Genomic DNA, 27,701 nt, shown 5'->3' on the forward strand with positions numbered 1-27,701 from the left:
ACCACTCGTTTAGCCCGCAACGACTCCACTCTCTCTTTCTCTCTCTGTCTCTGTCTCTCTCTCAATGCCTCGCTTCTTCCTCGCTTTGCATTCTGGATTTAAAGTCTATCTTCTTAATTATAACGGAGTGACAATGCACTCCCTCTTTCCCTGTCGTTTCCTTTCTCAACACTTCCATTTCCGTGAAAATTCCTATGCCGGTTTGCATTAAGCGGAGGAGAAAGATCAACCCTTCTCGCGCTGAATTCCTCTTCAAAGCAGCGAAAGACGTCTCCAAAATTGTAAAACGCGTTCGTTCGTTCGATTTTCCGATTCGCGCGCACTTCTGTAAGTATGTTCTTCTCGAACGTCGCGTGTTACACGACTTCGTCTTTTTCATGCTCGGGACGAAAGTGACGCGTCCCGAGGTTCGTACGTCGGTCTCGGCCAGAGTCGAGGAAATCTGTATTACGACGCAATCTACCACCCTCTTCTTTCCGTGACTTCACCCTCGCCACGAGCGTCGTCGCTGGCGTGTGTGCGTTCGAGCTTCGTCGATCCCTCGCTTCCCCGGCTTCTCGCCCCGTTCCCTCGCCAACCTCCTCGTGGCTCCTTGTTCTTTGGCGATGTTCGCGAGGTACACGGCGCGCTCGTTAACGTATTCATGGGTTTATGGGACAATTAACCCTTTGAGGGACAGTATAATTACAGAAGCGATTAAACATCTTAACGTATAAACACGCCGTGCCCCTGCGACGTATACGTATACGAAATTCGATGTGGCAGCCAGCCGAGTAGGTAGGCAGACCGTTAGCAATTAACATACTAATGACACGAGGTGCTTTTCGAGAGTCACTGTAACCGGCTAGCCTGCAAAGCTTCCTGTGCATGTATATATACGGGACGATGGGGTGGACGGGGAAATATACACGCGTATCGGCCGCTGCAGCAGCAGTTTCGGCTTACAATTATTTGCGATTAGGGATCGCGCGATCGAGACGTTTCCCGGTGATGTTCGTTAAAATAATTGAACCTCTTCCTCGTTGTCGTCGTCGTCGTCGTCGTCGTCGTCGTCGATGTCTCGACACGCCGATAACGAACACCCGAAATACTTATCCTCGCCCTCTTCCTCTTCCTTTCTCTTACTCTTTTTCGTTCTCTGTCGATTTCACGTCTCTACGGCTAATGGGATCGGTTAACGGAATAGAACGAAAACGCGTTAACGTCTCCGGCAAACGAATAGGATCACGAGAGACGAAGAAGGAGAGAGGCGGGGTAGTTTGTTTTTGCGCGGCTCGTTCAGCCAACAGAGATTTTAATAGTTTTTTAAAGACGAGAAAAGGAACTCGTTTCCTTGATTGGATTGAAGCGTATCTCGCGCGCGAGCTTCCGTAACGACTTTCCTAATTACGCTATCCATTAATTTTAATTGACCCGGTTTTTCTTTCGAAAACGTTGATACCTTCCACGAAATTCGATTAAAAAATCCATCGAACAATAATCTACAGCTCTTTCTCTCTCTCTCCACCTTGTTCGTATCCTCACTTGCCGCGATATCGGTTACAGCAGAAACGAGAAAATTTCAATCGTGCCCGAGGCGCTGAGCGTACTATACCGATGGCTGGATCGGCCGACAACATCAAACTCCTAATGCGATGCACGGCGGTTAACGATACGGTCGAGCATTCGGACATTTTGTTTGCCACGAACGAATTTGATTATCGCGTAATCTCAGCCGGGCTGTGATGCTCGAGCCTGTAAAATCATGGAAAATCTGGCTGGACAATACCGCTTACCAGTGTCATTGTGAAACCTTTATCGCATACTGTGATACGGAGCACGAACGCGCGCGCTCCACTCCGAAAATCAACGCTGCCGCTTCCCCCACCCGATCGTACGTATCGGACGTGTGCACGCTCGACTCACCGAAATGCTTTTGATTTAATTAGCTAATTATAATGTCCATTTAATTAATATAATCGGACCGGTTAGCGAGCGTGGGTGAAGCTTGTATGCCCGTGACGCCGCCAGTGACTATTTCACCGCGTTGCATTTAATAACACCCATTAACGAACATTTACATTAGCAGTAATTATCGCTGTTCCGACGCACCATCCAACCGATTGGGATATTTTCGTTCGTCACAGGTAATCGCGACGTCATCTAATTACACGTTACCATTGAAACAAACCCTCGGCGATCGTCTCTCTTCCTTCCGTGCTTGGAGTAAAATTTAACTACATTAAGGAGAGAAAAGAACGACGCGCTTAACGAGAAACTCTATCTGCCGACTTCTTCTCTCGATCGCGTCAAGACGGACTTTTTCCCGAATACAATACAAAAAGCCTAGGGATTCTTTATCAGTTGGTAACGTCGTTATAGACACGATTAACTTTCTTAATTCTATATTCTCCTTAATCAGTCCTAAAACTCTTGCATAAAGTCAAGATCGTTAGTCCTTTTCAACCCCGTTCCCTAACGCCCTGCTTCTCCTCTTCCCTCCTCTCTCCCTCCCACCCAATTCTCGACAACCGAGATCTTGTCGCTTCCTGTCTTATCGTTAAATCCTCCCAAGCAATATCCGTCGGTGTAACGAAGAAATCGTGCCGGCCAGACGTAGTGGTGGTGGCAGCGATGGTGGTACTGGTAGTAGTAGTAGTGGTAGTGGTAGTGGTCGTGACTCTCCGATTGATAAAGATGACTGGTGCACAAAGCGCGTGTACTAGATGCGTGTATAGTGTATACAGTGCGCGGTGTGGTGCGGCAGAACGTTCACGCGACACGCGCCGTGCGGGCAACCGCGCATGCGCACGGCCACGCGTGACGTGCCAAATGACGTCGCAGTATGGAGCGACGAGTGGCGGCCGGAGGACGAGAAGCAAGGAGACGCCGGACGAGCGTTCCAAGCAAAGTCTAGCCGAGAGTGCGCCGAGTGGTTGGCGGTCTCGCGTCGCCTCGCGTACCGTCGCGTTTCTCTTCATTCCGAAGTGAGCTGCCGTTGCGGACTAACCGGCAGCCCCTGCGCTCACCTCCGTTGCTTCTGTTGCTGCTACCGTTGCCGGCCGATATCGTTGCCGCTGCTTATCGTCGAATCTTCAGCGGCGGCGCACATCGGCGATAACGCAACGTGTACTATTACCGATACGTCATCGCGTGCACGACACCGCGCACCCGCTAATGAATTGAATTACTTTCGTGCCGCGGCTATCCACCGCACGAGACTCCGCGGCACGCGTACGCTCGATCGATCGATATCGCGCGACAAGTGACTCAAGCGATAAGTGTCAGATACCGAGAACGTTCCTCCACTTTCGTTTCACTTCCTTGCGTTACTCTTTACTCCTTCTGCATCCTTTTCTTTCTTCCAGCCAAATCCTTGATTCGTTTCGGCTTTCTACTCCTTCCTGTTCGAAGACTCGCTTCGTTCATCGAGTGTGTTTGATGAGTGTCAACATTTGCATCGAGGATCGAGGAACCCTACCTACCATCGTGTCCTCTGGTATACCGAAGTTTAAGGATTTCCAAGAATCTGTCGGTTTTTTCGGCCGGTGAGTAGCTGAATGATTTCTTGCGAAGAAACGTGGTCGACACACGCGCGATTTTCAACGAATCACGTATTCGAGCGGATGTACGGTTTAAATCGATTTACAACGCGACGAAACGGCCGATTGATAGATCTTATTACGGTGTGCGCGCGGGGCCAGAACGTCGGAATCGAGGTGGACGATGCTCGAGTGTCGATACTCGGTGCTGGCGATGTTGAGCGTGGCCGCTGATGCCGGTTCCGATGCGGGACGTTTTAATTAACGTTAGGAGGAGCGACTTTTTCATCGCGACAGCGCGCTTTCGTTGCATCAACAGCGCTGATTCATTTAAAATCGAGACGTCCCATGTAGATTGTTTTACGTTGCGCATGTGTGTGTGTCTGTTTACCAAGAATCCATGACGTTTCCATCTTCCCTAGAATGTTGTTTCGCAAATGATTTTCCGTGTTATCAATAAATTATTTTTTTATCTTTGTTACGATTAGTGGAACGTCGGTCACGAGGTTCCATTGATTCCGTTTCACGTGCACGTTCCACGAAGCATGGCCGTACTCGAGGAGGATTTTTTGCACCCCTTTTTGCTTGCCACGCTCGGTGCGTGTCACGTTTGAGGTGATCGTGGTGTAACTCGAAGAGGAATGGAGCGTACGGGCCGCACGCATTCCACTCGTCGTTCCGCGAAATAAATCCGAGGCGCGGTTATGAGTAGGTTCGCCGTATTACACGATATAACGTCGTCCTTTTGAATCCGGCCTCGGTATAAATCGAGCATTATCGGACAATCCGTAGCATTCAACGGCCGAATGAAACGTTCGCCGCGGCGTACATTTACGTTTCAATGGCCGAATGAAATTTCCGCGTGGCGTCTGCCAGGCAAGAAGGCGTTGTTTGCGGGACAAGGAGAGAGAGAGAGGGAGAGAGGGAGACAGACAGAGGGAGAGAGAAAGAGAGATAGCGAAAGAGAAAGAGAGGAGGTGAGTTTATAGAGGTTTAGAAAGAGAAGAACGGCCGTCGCAACGCTCGCCAGCAACCCCCGCCGCGTTTGCCGAGGCATTAATTGGGTGGAGCTTTAATTGCCTTAGCGCGACCGACCGCCGTTCCCGCCGAACTTGGCCCGAGAAGGGTGGCTGGAAGGTCGCGTTAACGTTTGCCGACCCGAGACCAATTTCTTCGACGATTACGATCACTCGATTAACCGATAGAAATTGTACATTGCTTTAAACAATTAGGATATCACGGTTTATCGACGGTTTCGATAGGAGAAATCGTGAAAATTTCTCCGTGGTAAAATCGTCCATTTCCCGTTGGTTAAGTATCTGGAAAGAGAAAATCGAATGATCTTGTTTTGTCTCGAATGTTTGTTCAACACCGCGTGAAAGGCCATCCGAGTAATGGCGAGTGCGGTCAAGCTCCTAGTCTTTGGAGTATACACCTCTCCACGCCTCTCTCCTTTCATCCTTTCTGTATCTGATACTCTCTCCGCGACTCCCTTTCTCCCCCCGTGGCTCTCACGAAACGCGGAGGCGACTAACCCCTAAATGAAATCCTGGAATTAAAGCCGTATATTAACCTCGGGGCGCCTCCTAAATTAAAAAACAACATTTTTACGATGTCGAGGGCGGAGTAAGGGGTTGAAGAGGAACGAGGAGGATATCGAGGAGCGAGAATCGGTTCGCGGGTACGCGGGAATTCCTCCATTCCATCGCTTCAGCCCTCGATAGGATCGTGGCCTAACGTAGTCCTTGTTCTACGTAGGCCGCCTATCCTCCGCGTCGACAAGGTCACCGAACTCCGACCACTATTCTATTGTCCGTAAATTGCGTTTTTAAATTCGTCGGGCGCTCTGGCACGTGGTGTATCCGCGCGAGCTTCCGAAACCTGCGAATCGTCCGTCGGAGTTTGGAAACGCAGCTGTAACCACATTTTGAATTATTCAAACGCTTAACGATCGATCCATAAAGAATTTACGCCTGAAACATTCTAAACAAATTTATCATTTAAAGAAAGGGATGCGGTATAAAAGGGTCGATGGTAGAAGCAGTGGTAAAATTAAATAATTCAGTTTGTTGGTTGCAAAAGAAACGGAACGTTTGTAGAGAGCGACGAGTTAAGGAGGTAGATGGTGGATGGTGAAGAGAAGGCGTAAAGCGTCGAGATTACCATGGAAATCCAGATCAGTCGCTTTGCATACTTTGGAAATACGTCCACGGAATCGGGTAAGGGTGTATAATGGAAGTTGAAATTGGTTGAGCCTGTCCCGTCTGGGCAAGCTATACCCGTATACGAGGTATCGAGGGAAACGCATTCCTTGCCGAAATTGCTTCGCACTCGATTCAACGGAAAACACACGCGAGGCTTCGAGTTCGGGGTTACGTTTTCGCGCATCAAAAAATATATACGCCACCGGACGAGCACACACCGGTGATCTGGTGTATACGTACGCGCGCATCCACCACTCTTCGGGTTTCTCCTCGGCTTAACTTCCTCTGTCTCACACTCGTAAAGCGTTGATTAAAACCCACCCGTGCAATGCGGTGAGACAGAGAGGGAACGAAAGGAAAGGGACGGAGAAAGAGGATGAACGAGAGAAGCCGTGGAAGAGGAAAGAGCAAAAGAGGACGACAGAAGGAAGAGGGAGATTGAGAGGGGTTGAGAGAGAGAGAGAGAGAGGGAGAGAGAAAGAGAAAGAGAGCAGAGCAGGGGGTTGAAGGCAGTAGAAGTTTGGGTGGGTTCGCGTGTATATGCGTAAGTGGGTGCGTACGGTTGTTGTATGGGTGCGTGTATGCAATTGTATGAGCGGAGCGCGCGCGTACTCGGACGCAGGCGCAGGAGAGTCGAACCGAAACGGTGTGTGTCCGACAACGACGGTAAGCAGAAAGGAGAGAAGAGGGAAAACTAGGAAGCTAGGAGGCGAAGAAGGAGAAGAGGCAGGGTTGAAGGTGGTGGGTATAACACAGGTTGGTAGGGTGGGTGAGTGGATCGTCGAGGGGTAGGGGTGGTCCAAGGCGTTGCTTGCTTAATTACTAAAAGCTAATCAATTCCGGAGGAAGTAAAGTTTAAATTGCAAACTAAAGTATAGCTAGCTCCCGGATGTAACGCTGCAAAGCGATATTACCGTTCGCTGCATTCTGCAATTAGCCCGTGGTAAATCATTGAAAACAAATTATGGGCGGAACCTGCGGATGGCTGCTGACCCTATCCGATCCTCTTCTAACCCCGCCAGAGATCCTGGCCTGTATCTATAAAAATGTTGGCGGACGGACAGCGCTGATATTGGAATTTTACCCCGGTAATACGGACGGTTCTTTCGTTCGCGTTAATAAGCCCAATTAATCCCGGCCGGTAGCGATTTTTCACGGTCCTTTTTGTCCGGGCTGTCAAAGGCGCGACCTCGCCATCGCACACCCGGTCACTGTGTCCAATCCCCCTGATTCACCGATCGAAAAAATTTCCAGCCGAGGATGATTCATCGCATTAAAGATCGCTCGTGCGTTCACAATTTCTGCGATTTCTTGCCGAAGGTTCTTTCCACTTCTCTTTCTCTTTCGTTGGTCGTAGAGCTTGAGCGATATATTTGCACGGGCGGAAGTTCGTTCGATGGATAATACAGGAAGGGAGGGAGGGAGGGACGGACGGATGGAAAGTGCGTTGGCGGATGGTTTAAATAACGAGAAGAAGAAAGAAGGAGACAGAGATGGTGGTAGAGGTATAGGAGAAGCTTGGTTTCAGATCGAAGGCAAAAAGGAGAACGGAATGAGGTATACAGCACTGAAAACAAGCAATAAAATCAATGTCGTTTCCGGCGATTCAATTCGCAAGACACATCGCACAATTTCACATACAATTTTACGGCAGAACAGGCAGGACTCCTATTTACTTCACGGCCGTCCTTTCCCACCTCCCTATAACCGTTTACCCTCTTACCCTCGGTTGGTCGATCGCTCGCTCTTTTTCCCTCGTTTCCCCGAACCGCTCGCTTTCTTTATCTTAAATCCTCGGGAAAGCGCGGCCACGCGATCATCCCGCTCCGACATCTTCCCAGCCAAGATTCTTTCTCTCGAACAAATCGTGGCTCGATTAATAACGCGAGAAGGGCGACTCGCTGGAGAAGAAACGTAAGCGTTTCGATCGCGCGCAACCGATCTCGATGCCACGATATGTTGATCGAACGTCGTTCCTCTATCGCGACCGGTTCATGGCCGAACCTCGTATAAACTATACGCCCGATATATATATATATATATACACACATATATATGTACAGTTATACATATAGCCGCGTATAGAGGTGGAGACGGAGGTAGCTATTGGCCTCCGTTATGAAACCATTGGACATGCCCGCTGTCGCGTTCCCCCGGTTTTAATTTCCTATTATTTAAACGAGCTCGTCAGTCACCGTGACATTTATCAATCGCAAATTACGCTCGAGCACGCGCAATATGCGGATTATGAGCGCGATCGAGTCGACGTTGTTTGCAATTAATTATTGCAAATCAGCCGCGACTTTGTACGAAAGGCCACTTTCCCCGTGGCCACGATAAATTTTCTAGTAAATTGGTGGAATTAATTGCACAACGAGACTGCTGCCGCCGGCGTGGATAGAAGTTAGAGGCACCGAGAGCAAACGGATCTCGCGAGCGTAACGAGGGAACCAACACACCGCGAAGATACGGGAATAGGCATCGATGTAAGGAAATATTTAAACACGACATAATGAGCGGTCTAATTAGAGCTCGAGTCGCGATAATGGCATGACGTGGATGTGTTTAGCTTCGTTCCTAATGGACCTACTAATGAGTTCGTAATACGTGTTTATAACCTTCCTTCTCCATTCCTTAATCTGTAGCTTGACTATCCTTGTCTTGTGCGTCGAAAGCCACTTCCACACAATGGCTATCGTCCATCGGCCAGCATAGTCTATCGACTGATGTTCCCTTGCCTCTTTCTGCCCCTTCCTGCTCCTACCTTTCTTTTCTCTCCACAGTAGCCGACCCCTTCAGAAATCACGCTCTCGGTTCATTTATCAATAAAAGTATTGGATCGGTTGCCTGGAAGTGACGCCTCTGCTAACGAAACAAAGGAACTGGGCGTAGTTATCAATTGGATATCGGGTTCGCGATTAATTATGCAACGTAACGCGCGCACCAGTCCTCTCCATTATCGTGGCACGTACTTGCGAATGGATGAATTTCAAGGTTATTAATCTTCTTTTGGCGCCGTTTCGGCTGGACACAGCGTCGCTCCTCCAGACCGAAATCCCAATTTTGCTTTCGAACGAATCTCCTTCCCCTCTTGCTCTTCTATTCACTTCGTGACGTTTGCCACGAATAAGCGAATCGATCGATCAACATTTCGGAGCGATCTAATTCTTGCAGTAGCGGACAAAAGGGATATACGAGTATAAGAACGTTAGTGGAGCAACCGATCGTCTTGATCTATCCGTAATTAATGCCGCGGTCCCTGTTCTTGTTTCCTGCGGTGGTTTCATGTCTCGGATTTCTGTACGGCGTCTCCACCGCATACAGAGGGTTCGACGATTATACCGGTGTCACGATACGACCGTTCACCGCAATAATATCGCATTACCAAGATTAACGTGATCTCCAATAATAGATCGGACAGTGAGCAACCATGCTGGATTAGCTGACAACAGAGATCCCTTGCGCTTGTCCAGGGCATTATTCTCATTATTCGATGCCCATTAATAATCACAGCATCGTTCCTTTGGTGTCCTTAAGTGCGTTCAATTTGATTCTCCCTTTGATCGTGTCCGTGCACAGTGCACGCAATAATGCCACGGGATAAATATCGGCTCGTTTGGTACCCGTATACGTGTACCACGCGTCTCTCTTCTTCTATAATCGTCCTCGAAACCCTTTGCTCGATTCTCAACAAACCCTGTTCCCTAGCCACGCGACATCTACGTACTTATTACTTATACCTATATGTATATGTAGATAAGTGTATCTATTCAGAGATACACGCTGTGGATACGAAGAGCAGGAGCGAAAGACGTCGAGCATTACGCATCGTGAACGGATCGTAGATTTAAATAGTCTCTCCCGCACCTTGGCGGGGGATTCGATTTTTAATCGGTGAGCAGTCGCCGGAAAATAGCCACTTCGTCCCAGCGCGTCGTGTCTCTGTGGCCGACTCGACCAGCTGTCTTTTCCGCCGCCAAACAATTGTCCCTTCGTTCGTTTATCGAGCGAGCCGACTCGAGAAGAATGAAGCGCACCGATGTCGAGAACATCCGAACGAATTGTACCGCGCTTCCTCTCGCGTCTGCGTATAAAACATCCATCCACGCTTTACACTCCAGTTCGTTCGTTTCTTTCTATCTTTTTCCCTGTTTTCGAATCCTTTCTTCTTCCATTATCCTTCGGTTCTCATTTTCTTTCCCGTTTTCCTTCCTCTTTCCCGATTTCTTCATTCATTCCCCGTTCCTTCATGGTGATTTTCGGTAGGTAAACCGGTATCGAATCAAAGTTTCGCGTTTAGGAGCAACGTCACTGAGCAAAATCGATGAGACCCAACGAGCCAGAGAGAAAAGGGGCAGATAGAAAGAGAAAGGGCACGACCAGCCGACAATACTATCACCGTGGTTCGTTGAAGCCAAGTGTAAATAAATAGATTGCATTCCCGTCCCATTTGTTAGATTAGAATCAAATATAATTTCGCGAGGCTTTCCCGGTATAGGATCTTGATCGAACAGCGGCAGCAGGCTGGTCTCTCTGCCTGCCTGCCTGCCTGCCTGCTTGCCTGTCTGCCTGCCTGCCTGCCTGCCTGCCTGTCTGCCTGCCTGCTTGCCTGCCTGCCTGCCCCCGTATCCATTTTACCGCGTAAATACGGCCAATCTTCTCCAGAGTAATCTTTCGCGGCGCGTTAGTTACGGAGTTCGATGAGAAAGTTTACCAGGGATCGCGGCTCGATTCTTTAATGCATTTTGCTTGCACCGCAAGCCAACCTGGCTGTTGGAACCAGCACGAAATATTGAAATATACGGAGCATTCGACAACACCGAGGAAACGTTTACAGCGGCTACGCGCTTATCGATTCGCCGTAATTGGATGATTAATAAAATTAGCGGAGCGACACTGACACGACAGAAGCGTCTGCTCGATTTCTCGCGGCAACGCGTTCCTGTGGAACGAAACGAGTTTGTCACGGAGAATCTTCGTTAACGGCGATCTTTCTTGTTTTTCTGCAGACGAACGGCTCTTTCACTCTGCATTTTTCTTTTTTTCCTTTGCATTTTGATCGGTCATCGAAACTCGTCAGCCTCGATAAACAAGATATACATATGTAGTCACGAACGTATCGCACGATGCTTGACTAGCTAAGGTGATTTTTACAAAGCAAGAGCCAGCCAGTCTTTTAATATCGTGCGGTCCTCTGTAGAAACCAAGTGGGCGGTAGAAAATGAAATTTAATTGACAATTTGTGTAACGCATAGCCGGTTATCGTGTGTATCGTATACAAAGTGTCGGTGAATATTTTCATCAAAGGGATGATACGCTTTACAACGGCATTGGTAATTTTTCTTCTTGTTCGATGCACGTATCCCCTTTTGAGAAGCAAGCGGCGGGTATATTAAGCGCGTATCGGTGTTGTTTTTATATTTCAAGCGTGTAATTTGGAATTACAGTTGCTCGATTCGGTATTTCACAGATTCGGTCGGCGCAAACTCCTTTTTCGCGTTTCCGCTTCATCGCGGTGGGTGGCCATTTTCGCTATTGTATAGTACCGGTGGCTTCTACGAGAGGAATAATTATTTCTGCGTAAATGACGATAATCGGGCTATTATTACATTTACGGCATTACGATGGTACGATATTACAGTAGTACGTTATTAGAGTATTGGAGGATGAATATTAATCGGGCACGTACGAGTGGTGCTTGTAATTAAAGTAGACACGTCATTGGACGGAAAATTAAATTAAACGGCGAGATAACCGAGTAATTACGCGATGTCATTTCACCGAACAAAGCGAAATTTCTTTCGCTCGAGCCTTTCGCGCGTTGCACGATGATGCTTCACGTTGACGTTTCGCGAAATTTCGTCCACGTTGAAAAATCACCACTCCAAACCGTTTTTAAACGAAATCGTTTCCAACAGCTGAAACGAATTAAATCCCTAGCGAGACGCTTCTCCCCTGTCCCTCTGTAACACGGTTCCCCCTACCTATTCCTCTTTCCCTTTTTCTCTGTCGACAAAGCGTTAACGAACGCTAATTCTTGTCGCAGGTGGATCGATCGAACGTCGATTTCTAAACAAATATTAAACGGCCAATTGGTGTTTTCCGCGTAGCCGCTCCCTTGTTATTATAATTATTGATTGGCTATTCCCATTTGGCTCGTGACGATAAATTAATGTTTCTGCGTGCAACAGTGCACACATACGTACGCACACGTGCAAGCACAGTTAACATACGCAGAGTTGATTTCTAGCGACGTTAAGTCGCATTTACCGATTGCCCATATTCCATCCTGCTCTGGTAACTGTCTTTCATCGTTCCCCTCGTTGGCTCACGTATGGTGCGCCGACGCAACGCTGGAAAACACCGTTTTTACCAATTACCCGGTCATAAATTTCGCGGGAACCGGCGGCCAATTATCCTGGAATTAGCGTCGCGCCGAGCGTCCTTGCAAACGGTCGCGCGTCTCTGTCTAAGCGGCGCGCATTCACCTCGCTAATTAGAAGAAAACCGAGTAATTACACCAGCGACCGAGCGACCCTTTTCCGAAATTTCGCCGCGAATATAACAGAGAGGGACTAGAGAGCGGAAGAGCGCGCGTGAAACGAAGAGGAAGGGGCAGAGAGAGAGAGAGAGAGAGAGAGAGAATAGAGAGTATAAAAGACGGAGCGAGAGACTCGCTGGTGCGGTTGCTAGTTTCTACTTTGAGCGTTGAAACGCGAGCGAACGATCAGGGAAACACTATTACCGCCGGTACCTATATACGCGAGAACGTTTAATTAATCTTACGCGAAATCAGCGGGCTTTTATTGTCATGAATAGCCTCCGACCTGTATTTAAACTGGTTGATTTTCGAAGAGCTGGGCGGTGTTTAATGATTCCGCGTGCTCGCGACCACTGGCCAAGTAATTTCCCCGGTAATCGGAAATATGGAATCGGCCGTTTGATAAAAGACATTAGTAATGGTGCTGTCGATCCGCGATAAACTATTTATTACGTTCACCCGTGGCCGATACACGGCACGCGTTACACGCGTTTCATGGCCCAGACCGCATCAGGCTGTGGATTGCCAGGAGGTGCGCGTGGGTGAGCGAGTGCGACGAGCTTGTGTACAACGTATCAGCCTAGCGAGCGAAAGACCGAGCGCGCGAGCAGGTAACACAGCGAGCACAGCGTCGACTCTCAAAACCAATTTTCGGGATTTCATTTGGAAAACATAACATGCTTCGCACGCTGTTTATGGGTTCCATTAGGAACCTGTCAGCCGGTGATCCCGCGTTGCATTCTCATACCATAGGGAAGGAGGCAACATGCGATGCTGCAGCCGATATACCAATCGTAGGGTTCGATGCCATCTTCGGGGACTTTGGCTTATCGGATACACGGCCTTGATCCACCGAATATCCGTTTGATATCGGCTTTGATATCGAACACGGGCACATTTTTTCCTCTGCCAGTTGATCGTCGCGATTTATTCATTTCGATTAATCGGAACTTATATACGTGTACAACTAACTGATTTTACTACGTAGTTATAATTTGATCGATCAACGTTATGCTTTCGGATAAAATTGATGGAATTATCTGAAAAGGCTGAGGCTCGATTTTGAAATCCTTAATATTCGTCGCATCGAGTTCGATTAGCGGTCTGATTTGTTCCCTGTCCAATCGAACGACGTTTCCCAATTAAGTTTACTCTAAATTGCGCGATCGTCGCGGTTGTTTTTCTTCCACCGTCGTTCTCTGCGCCCGTCCTGATTGCTCTATGGAAAAATACATTTTGGTACAGCCTCCCGAGTCGCTTCCAACGTATTTTTCGTATCGAACAAGCGAATACCGATGACAAACGTTTGCCACGACGAGTTACTACGCGCGCGTGGACGATCTCTCTTTTTCTCTCCGTGTAATCGTCTCTCTCTCTCTCTCTCTCTCTTTCTCTCGCTTATGTGACACGAGGGCCGATCGGTCGAATCTATTCGTCGTTGCAACGTGCCGCGCTAACAAATCGATGGAATCCATTAAATTCACCGACACGCGGCGTGACGCTCGAATTATTCGTAGCTGCAGAGAAAATTAGCGATTATACCGCGGTACACTCGAAACGGTTTCCCCAGTGGCGAGAGTGCTATTGTTCGATCGATTTGAAATCGAGGCTCGAAATTGTCGAAGAGGATATAAAGATGTTGATTTCGAGTCGGGATATAATGGATCTATGCGATAAGTCGGTGAAAACAGATTTATTCCTAAATATAATAGGATGACTATATTACAGAAATATTGACTTTGATTTGTATTCCGTATAAAGAAAAAATAGGTAGATTTTTTTACCCAATATTAAATAAGATCTACATTTAGAAAAACAAGGTAGGGACGATATAATAATTTCATTGTACGATGATCTTTACTCGATTCTCTCAAACTCCGACTTCTCACCCTTAACCTTTCGATGAAAAACTTCCCGCTTCTTAATAATTTCGCATTATTATCGATTTCACACGTCCGATACACATTTTGTATAGTCGTGCGTAGCTATAATATCCACGTGGCATGCTCTCGTACACGCATGCACGCGTTTCTCGGTCACCATCGTTCACACGGCTCCTCTCATTCCCATAATACGTATTAGATCGGTATATAATCGTACCCCTTGGTTTCACGAGACATCTCGATCCCACAACATCCGGAAAGTTAATTCCTTATGGTATTAATACAGAAAGTGCATCTCCGGTAATGAGATTGCGTTGCGCGAAGGGGATGATATAAGGGGTCGATTACAAGGCTCGTTCGTAATAACATACTGTACACTCAGCCGTGTATTTGCCGGAGGTAGGCATGACGCGTCGTATATACGTGGCAAATAACGTAAATAGAGAACTGTTCCGCGCGCGACGATAATTAATTCGTTGGCGGGGCTTGGTCGACCGGTGATCGCGTCGAATCGCAGGCTACCTACCATTGCCTCATCGCGAGTGATCGATCTTTCAACGGGGATATTGTTGCGGATCGAGGCGGAAACGCGTGATTCCGTTGGTTTAGAGACGGCTAAGCGAACTGCGCCGCGGTGCTCTGGCGCTGGCGAAAGATGAAAGTCGCAAGTCATGCGCCTAATTCGTTCGAAACGTTCTGTCTTCTCTAGCGCGCGCAAGCTGACCGCGACCACGGCGACGAAAGCAGATGGAAAAAGTATTAACGAAAGATTCGAGCGTGGAGGTTTGGTGCGGGCCAAGCCGCGGTGCCACTCGCTTCTTTTTCACCCGCCCTCTTCCCGTTTCGTTTTCTTTTTTCTTTTTGCGATATCGGTGGAGCGATCCATCGACGCGGCGATTCCCGTTCTTTTCAGGAAAAAGAGACGTAGCCGGTCGTACGGAAAGACCGAGATAATTACTTTCGGTTTTCGGGCGTACGCTTGAGCGAGCGCAAACGAAACAGGCGTATCTTGCGGTCGTGAATTTAATTAAATATTTTCGTGACCGAATGTCCGCCATCCGCCGTGATCATCTTGCCTTTTCCTTTTTTTTCTCTCTCTCTCCCTCCTAGACACCGGGCAATTTACTTTTTTAATGTCTGTAATGAATTAAACGTTTTCCCCCGTGATCTCCCTTTCTTTTCCGTCGTGTTCCCTTTTGCCAGCCGGTGTTACCAATCCCCGTCTCGCACGCCACCGTTTCCTCTCTTCTTTTCCCTCCTCGCTCTATTTTCCATCTCAATATTCCTCCATTGTCCATGCAGCTTTGCCTCGCCATCTTCTCCGTTTTTTCCACACTCTGCGTGTACCTCGTGTCTTGTACCGTTTCATACACAGATGAAATTAGAGACAATGCGATTTTTCTACATGCATGTGTACTCGCTTATGGTGTCCAATTTCGTTCTCGAAACTCCCGGTAATTCGTACCTTCGTCGTTACAATTCATTCGCTAGCGACGAGAACGAACGTCACCGAGCCCGCTAGCCTCCTTAAACTTTTATCGTGGCCGGAGTTTGTCGAGCCGCGCGTTCGTGATCGCGACGCTATCCCTCTTCGCGCAGGTGCGCGCCGTGACGCGGTGTTCAAGGCGAGACCGTGCAAAAAGAGTCTCATCTCGCCCGAGGATATAGTATACTCGTAAAAACGTCGTGGATCGATGTAATCTATTTAATGTAGACACTTTCCAACGCCATATCGTTCCACGTTATATTCGAAAATTCGCCGACACACGGATCAATTTCGGTTCCCAATTAACATAAAGAAACGCGCGACACTGTGATTCCATTAGGTCGATACTAAGATTCAATTTCATCCGCTCTTTTATTTCGCTTTTTTTTCGACCTCGATAGCGTAAATTGGATTTGACGACACCGGACGCGAGCGACGTCGCAATACAGGGGCGGATTGCACGACAGTGCAAGCAGCCCCGTGCTCGCCGCTGTGCGGGGAAGCCGGCCAATTACATTACTTAGACTAATGTTATTGATGTCGTGGCGCGGAGAGGATTGTTTTTACCGCGCGGTGGCCCGTACTGCCTCGTCGTTTCGACATTTCCGTATGCTAGTGTGTCTACTATCGTAGAAATCCTCTTCCTGTTCCACGCCTCGCACGAGCCAGTTGCTCGCGTAATAATCGATTTCCGTGTATCGTTTGACGTTGCCTCGATCGATTCTCGTTTTCGTCGAGTAAAAACCGATCTGCCGATACGTGATTTAATCACGCGCTCCTTCGATTACCTCTCCGCCATTCTCGGATAAAATACGATTACGCAAGGAGATCACAGGGTGGCGTGGCGCGCGATTGTTTAGAGGTTTCGAACGATTTTCGTGTTTCGAACGGGAGGCACGATCGTATCCCATCGGATAGATTGGCTAGTAACGGCAAGGAGTGGATTTTTCGTCGTCCCGCCGGAGGAAGGGATTCTGAATGAGAAGTAGGAGCTGAATCCGAAGCAGAAATAGGGGGCGGAAGGGGATAGCGAGGAGGACAGCGACATGCGTGTTTCCTTTTCCTTTCCTCGGAATCTAATTTCGTCGAATGTCATCCTCGAGACTCGAGAGAGTGCAGCGATCTGCATTCGAGGTTGAATCGTCCGATAGCAATTTCCAAGTGAAGGGGAGAGAAGCTGTCGCACGCGGCTGAAAGAGAGAAACACACCGACCGAGTGGGGAACGGAGGGGTTGGAGGGGTACGGAAGAGTCGGTTGCGGGGAGGGGTTGAATCCTGCGGGAGGATACGCTGTCCGTTCCCGGGGAAGTCTCGTCGAAGTATCGAGACCTGTATCATGGCGGCTATAATACATTTTTTATCTGATCGAGGGGATCTTCTTTATGGAGGGTGCTCCGTGCACGCTTCTCCGTCGCTCTCTGTATCGGCGCATATGTACACGCGCGCCACCATTTACCCTGTGCCGCTTTTCGAATAGCTCGGTCGCTTGGTATCCTGTGTTCGTGTTTCTACTTTTTCGCGCAGACACCGTCGCTCCCCGGAAGCAGCTACATACGGAAACGCAGCCAGGTTCGTACACTTCTACCGTAGCGTATATTTGGTACTTTCTTGCGCGACAATTAACGGGCGGTGATTTTCTCGCGGAGGAATTCGCTCGACGAAGTCACTCGATAAAGTCGCCGTCGTTGATCTTAACTCCGATTAAGCCATCTAACGTGACTAATTTGTGGATTCCTAGGAATTTCAGACCGTGCGTCCCTCCCGCCTCTCCCCCTCTCCCTTCCCGATCATTCCTTGGAAATCGTTAAAATTTACGACAGCGATCTGTTCGTGAAATAAAACAACGGCAATAGAGATCGAAATCGAAAGAGGCGCAAGAAAGGGTGGTCCCTGAGTGTCTGGGTTGAAGGCTGGATGTTGAGACAGAGGTATAGGCAAAGGCAAAGGTAGAAGAGGGAGCAAAGGAGCAGGGAAGCAGGGACTGAAGCAGAGCCAAAGACGGATGGTGGCGGCGACGATGGTGGGGTGGCAAGGAGAGCTCCCTATCATGTGGGGAAGAGGGAGGGCGGTATAGGGGATTGAAAAGCAATTTCCCCGCGAGGGACGCGCGGTGTGTGGTCCGAGCTTTATATTAATGATCCAGATATATTATCGGACGTGACCGAAATTGCTGTCAAAAAACTCGGATATTGGATCGAGAGGAGATTGCGAGAAGGTCGCTCTTCTCCGGTTGCGCGCTTCTACCTACCTACACACACACACACACACACTTATGTATATATACATACATACATACACACATATAAAAATATATATATTTGTATATATGTGTACATGTATGCCGATCGGTCACCGTTGAAAGTCGTTCTAAAACGGGCACTCGTTTCGAGGATATTTTGGTTTTCCGATTCGGTGTTTGTCTGTCGATCGAGCGAAACGAGGGCACGCATTTCGCGCGAAGCGACGAGCCCATTGAAATACTCGAACGAACGCCTAACGTTTCCTATGACCTTCGTCGTAAACTATCGGCGACGACTTCCAACGTTTCTATATCGCATTTCATGCACGATTCTCGTTCGCGTTTCCCCGTTGCAGCCATGTCTATTATTCTCGCCCATCACGAGATAATGCGTCCTGTCGTTCGCCGGAGGTTGGACAGATCAATTTTGTCCGCGGATTTCCCCGTTTCGAATCCGTGTCGCCTAAAGCGTTTCGCGTTCATTCCAGTCCCCTTCCGATAACACGCGAAACACGCTTGTTCATTTTCTGCCGGCCGGTTCAAGGAGACGATATCGAGCTACGACGAGAGAAGGAGGAGACGAGTTTTGCAGAAATTGGAACGCGTAGATTATCGTTGGTCTCGCGCAAAGTGGACCACGCGATCGTGAATTAGACTATCTTCCAAGCGGAATATTTATAAGACGACGAGACGATGGCGATCACATCACCGACGTGCAGTCACCGGTTTTCAGTAGGTAGAAACACGTCTGTGCGAGTGTGTATGCGGGTGCGTTAAATAGTGGATCCTGTCGCGTTACGTACATACGCGAAACATGTTTTATGCAGACGCGAGATAAGCGATTAAACTGCAACCCAGCCGTACCGGTTTCGAAATGATAAGCCCGGCTAATGAACGCACTTTTTGCCCGCTGAAATCCCTCCGGCGTGGCGTGCCTATGCTCGGTATCGAGCATCGCGTTGACGGCTCGTCTAACACGTGTTCACATTCGATCGATCTGGTCGAAGTAAAATTTGTCTCGTTACTCGCAATTGCGTTTCATCGATGATTTACTCCATCATTTTCTAGAAGGATCCCCCTTGCTCTTTCTCCATCTCTCCCTCTCTCTTTCTCTAGACTCGTACCTCGATCTCGATCGATTCAAAAAAAGAAAGGGAGAGAGCAGAGATTGGCTATTTAAATGCGATCGCATCAGCGCGGACGCGCGTCTGATACGTCGATGGAAATCGACGCTGGTTTTTCTGTTAAGATGCCGCTAGCACGAGGTCACGTTCCGACTCGAAAGACCAATTTCCGCTGACTTCTATTTACATAGTTAGGTATACGGGTTGGATAATACGGCCCTGTCGAGTTGGTCGTTCGTTCGAGGGATAGCGAGAGGGGCTAGCTGTCCACTGGTAGAAGGATAGCTTGGCAGGAAGCGGGTCGAGGAGGGTATTACCGTAATACCCACAGTGTTTCCAGGACGGTGGGTAGGCGTAACTAAATTTCCATATCTCGGTGATTGTAATGCGCATTTAGCGGTGAACGACGACGACGACGACGACGATAGATCGAATTAGCGTTTCACCCCGGTTCCTTCTTCCCATGTTTACGCTTATACTTTCTAATTTCGTGAACCGACTTCCTTTCCCTTCCAACGAGCTTCTCGCATCGTGGAAGGAGCTTCTCGACTGTATACCCGGCGACAAGGTTTTATCGGCGTCGGAAGCACGACGAACCTCCGTGATTTCGTATCCTTCCGCCTTTGATCGATCAACGGACCACATCGGGCCGAAAGGTCAAGCTCACAACGAGAGAATTGCGCCTCGGCTATAAATCCACGCGGCTGTTCGAACCTGTATTTACATGCGCGAGTAGCGACGTTTGATTGGCCGTGACGTCGTCGCTTGAAAGTGGCTTGCCAGCCCCTTGATTGGATTCTATCCTGGACACAATGAACTGTACATCGTACGATCCAACGTAATCGAACCAGGACGTCGGTACTGTGAGAGGTTGCCAAGGGGAAGAACGAGAAAGGGATACCAGCGGGATTATTACGGAGCATTGTACAAAACCGTGCGAAGATTCGCCTAACTCTTGATTGATTCTCCGTCTCTCTTACTCGCGCGTCAGCTCGCAACGGCGTCTCGATTAATTTGCGGCAAGTACGAGAACGTTTTGTATATTTATTCGTACACTATTGATGTTTCGTTGTTTGTACGACCGCGTGTTTGTTAATAATTGTTTTGTCGATTATTCGCGGGCAGAACGCTTTTCAATATTTATCTTTCAGTGGCACCACGGTGTACACTGATGAAACGGAGAAAAGTAAAAAATAACGTCAGCCGAGGATTCGAACTAGGCTGATAGACTACATAGAAGCGAGGAAAATCAAAGGAACGATCGTATATTGGTCACGTTCCGAGGGTGCGCTTGCACATAGTAGTTTGATACTGATTGACGCTTGTTCGCGTGCGGAGGGATTAGCGATCCGACTCGTGCCGGGCAACCGCGTCTGCGCGCTGATTTCCTGCCTCACCGCGGCCAACTCGATTCGCTCATCGAGTATACTCCGTGAAATTCGCCATGACTCGAAGATTTCTGCTCTTTGGTCCCGTTCCACTAAAATATTCCCTCCTCTGACTCAACCATGTAAAAACTCCACGGTCGGCAAGCTTTTTCTGAATCGAAACCACGGTCAATGGGACACAGTCATGGGAACAATCGTATCGTTTAATCGCGTGGCAATTTCAATCTCGACTTCAATCTCTTTTTCCAATTAATCCGTGTCTGGCGTGACGAGCGGACAGACGGTGTTCGATCGTGTCGGTTTTACGCGAAAAAAAGAGGTTCAAATTTGGCCGAGGAAGTCGATCTCCTTCCAGTGACACACCACTGCGGAGATACATCTATATATATATCTATATCTATATATCTATATATATAGTTCTCGTTTAGGTCTCGTGGGAATCAGGCACGAACTGAGTATCGTGTCGAGACGAGGATGCGAGCCATAGTCACGTCGAGGAATCAACGCGTGCTCGTAGTCGCGTGATGCAGGGCACAGGGGTGGAGATACAGCGAAGGGTAGTAAACGTGGAATTCGAAGGGTGTAGCGGTTTGGAAAATGTCGCAGAGTCGCTTAAGAAATACGTAAAGCGAGAGACAAACAGCGTTTAATGTGGGGTAAGAAAATAGGAAGAAAAGGAAGAGGAAGACGATCGTAAGGGTCGGTGGCAGCGTGAACGAGGAACTATGGCGAATCGAGGAGCGGGGGCGCAGAAGGGATTTGTGGAACTCGAAGGGGCTCAGGGATCAGTAGGTTGGTTCGAGGGCTTGGTAGGAAGGGGTGACTGTACTTAGTTAGCGGACAATGCGGCCCCTAATGAACAGCCAGGGGCGGCCGGCAGAGCAGCCACTGGAGCACGCCATCTAGTCTGAGACAGACAGATTACGTTGCGTAGCGTTATACCGCGTTATCCTCCCCCGGCTGTTGCATTCGAGGTTCGCATTGCGTGGCAATTTCGATTACGGCCGACCGTTTCGTCGTTTACGACTCGAGTAAACCGTATCGACGTTCCTAAGTATCGTTCGGTCTCCTAAAGCGTGAAAACGTTCGCCGGGTACTACGTCTGGCGATGGATGGACGCATCTCGGACAGGACTAGCCGAGAGTACGTGTGCATCTACTTATATACGAATACGCGGAACGATTATCATACAGATCGAATTAAGTCGAGTCAGGTTTTGATCGTCGACTGTTAATGAAGAGGACAATAGACCGTCCTGATTTTTAACTCTTCGGATTTCAGCGGGTTTGCAGCGTCTTTTAAAGGTCGATAGGGTGAAAGGGAAGCACGAAGCTGTCCCGTAGTCGCGTAACACGGTTAACGCGATGAAAATAGATTTCGGGCGGCTTGTAAATTAATCGTAACTTGCTCGTGGATAAGTTTTGCTAACATCGTTGAAAGTTGAGGTTAACGAGAGGCGTGTTGCCGCGCGGGACGAGTAACCAGCAAATTCGCGTGGAATACAGCGCGCGGATTTAAACATCTTCGCGGAATCGTAGTCGGTCTATAAAAAGAAAAAAAAAGAGCGTGAAAAGTACAGTTAAAAAGAAACGAAAAATTCGCTGAACGAGAGAAATAAAAAAGGCGAGCACAGCGAAGCATCTCGGTGACTTTACGACGCCGATGTAACGGTGTGTAACGATGCACTAAACGCGCGTGCATTTAAAACTTTAACATTGCAAAAACTGGTATAAAACGTCGACATCTCGCCGACGTCGGTAGATAACGGTTGGAAAGAGCGATGCGCGTCAGCAGTCTCGAGAAAGAGATTAAAGAAGAGAGAAGAAACAGAGGAAAAGAATGTATAATCGAGGTAATACAACGAACGGCGTGGCGTGTCCGCCGCAATGGAAGAAACGAGCCGCGTTACGGCACGATTGAGATCCACTGGCTGCTGCGGCGGTTGTAATTGGATTCAATTGTCCCGCGTTAAATCAGTGACTGCACTCTCCTGCCAGTTCTCCATTCTGCGTCTATCCATCCGCTACTCCTACGACACAGCTCATTGAAACGAGTCGGCTACAGCGCGCTCGGAAAACCGAGTCCTTCACGACGTTCGCGGAAGCTTGAAAAGAGCTTCCGCCGCCAGTTCCGCCGTTGTATAGAAAAACACCGATTATTCGCGTAAATCTTTGTCTCGGCCGCGAGCCGCGGACGTTCCGATTCACGCGTCAGCTTGTTTTTTCAATTAAAAAAATCGTCCGTTTATTTGCTGTTCCTAGCACGCGTTTCAATCGTTCCAGTTGCACTCGTCCGACTCGTTAACAGCGTACAATGAGATAGGACCGGCCTTTGTAAAAAGTTCTTTTTTAATCGTTGATTCGTGCGAAATGTTGCTCTTATATCTCGGATTCAAAATCAAAATAATGGAAATTAAATATTTGACATTTCAGGCATCCAACATGTTCCTTCAATTATATTTCTCGACATGTTCGGTTTAAGATCGAAGAACACGGAACGCTTTGAAATATTCGATGAAGCATTAAAAGTTGTCCTATCGCAGGTCGATCGATGCCATTTGTAATTACATTCCTCGGTGAATCGTCGAACGGAGAAGTAGCAGGGGGTGGATTGCGCGCGAAGCTTTTTGATTTTTCATTGCGTCGAACGGAACGGCCACTTATCGATTGGTCTTTGCTCCCATACTCGCGTATCGATAACAAGCTAAGCGGTAATTTTGCTAATGGCATTGCCACGTCCTTTATATTCTACCCCATTTGCGTCTTCCGTCCTTCTCGTCACTCGTCCTTCTGGTCACTGCACTTCCGGAAACATGTTTCGCGCTACGTGCGTGGCTTTCGTATACATATCTTGCGCGTATTAAGGTGGCTCCCTGTTGGTCGCATATCTTCATTTTCTTCGTAAACACTATTCCTTTTAGTAAAGTTGCATTTAATACATTTTTATGGCCGTTTCTCGCTCCTCTCAGCAAACGCTGGTTCTGATCTCGATCCCTAACGAACACAGTGGAGTTCGAAGACTTTAGATTTCCGAGTGCCCTATGTATTCCAAGGATAAGAGATGGAACAGGTAGAATCGATCGTTTCTTGTTTCTTAAATTAATACGCAAGTTGTAAAAATATAGTCATGTTTGGTATCGCTTTTACAGCACGAATCTTAATAATTTAATTAAAGCTGTCTATATAGCGATATAATAAAAAATATGAAAAATGATATTTTTTTTATTATGATAATTCAGTATCAGTTGAATCATGTTAAAAGATGACCGTTCGGATTTCTGGTTTATGATGCGCTATTAAGGGCTGGAGAACGAGGCACGAAAATATGGAAACTCTAACTAAACGGGCTCCATTATGTATTCTATCTTTGAAGGAATCAGTTTATATTACTTTAGAAATAAATGTCTTATTTTTTTTAATATATACATAAAATGTCTCTTTAAATACATATATTAAATTTCATGATTTCAACATATATATACAATACTTGTTTAATACATATGATAATACATACATTGTCCCCGATAACAATGGACAGTCCTTTATCCCCTGACGTATTGCAGAAACGAAAAATTTGTCTTGCACGGTATAACATTTTTACCATTCGTACCATTGCATGGTACACGGAAGGCACATTTTCGACGAATACTAACTTTCTTTTCTTTTTTACATCATTTTTTCCCGAGGTACGAAGGTAAAGTTTGATTTTTTTAATTATGATTATATATTTTTCTTCGCATGATTCGACAGCACTTTCCAAGGTGACTGTTTTTTCGTCCAGTCGCGGGGAGACGCGATCGCGTTGAAGCGCGTCAACGGGAGTCATAAATTCCCGTTACGATTATAACAATCGACACCACGAACATCCCCTTATTTCTTGTGGGATAATAGGGGTGTTTGTTGTGTAATAAAACTGTGATCAACAGTTTTACAAGATTTATATTTTCAACAATTTATTACGTTTATTATTGCGCCGTGTCGGAAGATGTATTTGATAATTCTATACTTGCTAGTTGCTTCGTATAAGCAAAAAGTAGATTAAGTTAATGTCGCGTAGACTGTAGCGAGGCCTAAGTTTGCAGCAACGGTAGATGACTACGTCGAGATTGAAAGAACAACAGATTTGACTGATCTAAATGTGTAACAATAGTAGATGACTGCTCTAAGGATAAGACCGTTGACTCGACTACACGAAGATTGGAAGAACAGTAGAAGACCCGTCTCGTACTATTAAGGAGGAAAGCTCGGTGTGGGTGTGCCTTTTTGAACTAAGAACGCGGATTCGTTGTTCACACTTTACGGTAGAAAAGCGAGGGTAACGATCCGCGAAGCCCATTGATTATAGCCAACGTTAATAAGTAAAAATATGAGGAGAAAGTCTCCTGCAGATGTGGCTCATGGGTGTCCTTGTTCATGGGAAGAGCCTGCTGTTTCGCTAGACAAACACCCGCTTTCTTCGTAATTTGTAAGAGCGTTCGATAAACATAAGGACTGTTTTAAGGACCATCCATAAATCAAAAATACTTATATGAATAGAGATTAAGCTAAAAAGATTCGGTTTATGGTGGTTCCTTAGGTTTATTGCGAGTCAGTGTAACGAGTGTAGGCCTTGGCGGTCAGACCATGAGGGACGTCGCATGGACCATCTCACGCGACGTAACAGTGACTTTATTAACCTTTTATGTATACCATCGATTTCGATTAGCTATTGAGGCACAATGTTTCCAAATTTACCAATTTTCTCGAAAAAAAAAAAACTGCTGGTACAGGGAGCGCGGCTGGTGGTCTTGTTCCCGCCTCATGTGGCACGTGTTAGACATTGCTTCTTGAAACAGATACGAAGGGGTTGTGTCTACAATTTATTGTTGTAATCATCTTTCCGTTCTTCTTCCTAAGTGAAAACCAACAACAACAATAAATATCAATAGATATCTCTCTCAAGAGGCAACGTTTGACACGTGGCACTTCAGACGCGAGCAAGACCACCACCAGCCATGCTCCGCAACTTCAGCAGTGTTTCTCTGCAAAAATTAGCAGATTTATAAGCTCGATATTTCAAATATTAATCGATATCGATAGTATTCATGAAAGGTTAATGAATCGATCTTGTGAAGTACTATCAAATAATGCGAAATGTTATATAGTTCTGGTTAAAAACGTAAGCACACCTTCGTATCTTGGAAAATAATCGTTTGTGTTGCTTGATGATTGCGTTGGACAAAATAACGTTGACTTCCATATATCCTCAACACCTCCAACTGCAAAAAAAAAAACTAATTACATACCTGCATTAAACTTCTGCTTTCTCGTAACCAGTGTTGGGCGAAATTTTATTTACCTATTAAATAATGGATAATAAATTAATGTAATATTTTAGTTATAAATAAGAATTAAATTTCTTACTTAAACAAGTCATTCGAAGGGTATATTTGCTATTTCTTATTTGCAAATGAAATTTTATTATTTTTTATTTTTTTTTTTTTGGATTTAATTGGAAGATGGATGATAACGTATAAATAAATAGTTGTTGGTTTTGTCTTATCCGTTTTAATTTTATACAGTGAAAATATCGTGAAATTAGTATGGTTATGTTTCGATGGACAAATCGCAAGTTGTCTCTGAAACTACTTGCTTTTCAAGTTTTCCGAAAGTTTAATTCATTTCGACGTATTCAACAAACATTGTTAACGATTATCATTTATAGTATGCAGTAATCTTCCTGATTGAAATATTATGTTTGTGTAAAAATAAACTTGTTTACCGATATACAAATAGTAAATAAAAATAATAAATTAAAAAATAAAACTGTATTTGTAAATAACAGTTAATTTCATTATTTTATGCAATGTATTTAGACTTGTACAAATAATAGGTAGTATATAACAAATGATGCTCTTTTAAAATAATTATTTAAATGAACGATTTATTCAATGATGTCCAATATTGCCTGTGACTAATAACAGTGTATTTCTAATTTATCGTTTTAGGATTCTGTTGTCTGTATTGTAATTTTGAAATTGTTCACTTAAAAGTTAGAAATGCAAGAAACGAGTTATCTAACGTTAACTATACCAATTCTATTGTACAGCCTAAAATTGTTTATTTTCAGAAATTATCGATAATTGCATAAAACAAAACGACAACTTTTATTTCTAAGATTATTTTCGACGCTTTAAACTAAAACTTTTGCGATTAAAATTAAAAAATAATTGGTTTCTCGTAGAATTGCTCGTTCTCTGGGAAACTAAAGTACTACGAGAAAATATTATATCGTAGTTCATTTCATCTTTCATGTAATTCGAAATTCACTGTTGCTTATACATGGACAAATCTTTGTTTCGAATATTATGAAAGAATTATCGACAAAGCTAACTAAAATGATCAATTGACGGTGAGTTTAATGAGCTTCCGTTCTTGGTACACGCAGTTCGCGTTAATGCCACGGCGTCGGAAAAATTTTTTTATCGTTTCCCGCGATTGCATGGTTTCGGCCATATCAATCTTGCATGAAAAGTAGAATTTCGCTTCTCTTTGTACTTTTATTATTCGTTGTAGCGAATTAATTTTGAAATTGCAGTAACATTTAATTATTTCCGCGAGAATCATTATACGTGCATAATACTGTATAAATACGAACTGAGAGAAGAAATGAGCGTTGGTACAAAAGTAATTTGAAGCGCACGTTACGAACCGAGCTTTTAAATCAGACGCCCACAATGAATAATTAAAATTTAGCGGAACGTTTTACTTCACTAGGGTAACATACAGCACGCGTGCAACGCTGAGTTTTGGTCCTGTCTTTCTTCTGTCCGCACCCGAATCAGCTCGTAGATATCGCTGCAGATTATGTGACGCGAACTAAAACATTAAAAGACACGCGCTGTACAAATAACTTGTAAAACGCCACTACATGGTAATTGCAGAAGAGTAGAGTTGTGGCTATCTCGTCGCGCGAGAATGGTGACGCTCACCACCTTTTTTCTTTACCCCTTTAGGGGGTTGCGTGCGTGTACGTCACGTTGATTAACGAAAATACCAAGGTTTCCGAGAGCTTGTACTACACGAAACAGCGTAATTCCTGGGCTCACGCCACGTGGTGCAACATAGTTGCAAATTGGTGAGAGCAGATTTGTAATGAGTTGTGCTTATATACCGGTTATTCGATCTTTGCGTCGCGATCATGCGATTGTTTGCGTTCAACGGTGAACGGTTTACGGTTTATATAATTATTTCTGGGAATTTCGAGCGCGTCATTATCGCTAAGAAGCATCCGCGAGACGAGGGAAATTGCGATCGAACAAGCTACTCGTACTTAC

This window comes from Bombus pascuorum, chromosome 6 (genome assembly GCF_905332965.1).
Source record: "Bombus pascuorum chromosome 6, iyBomPasc1.1, whole genome shotgun sequence".
NCBI classification, from domain to species: domain Eukaryota; kingdom Metazoa; phylum Arthropoda; class Insecta; order Hymenoptera; family Apidae; genus Bombus; species Bombus pascuorum.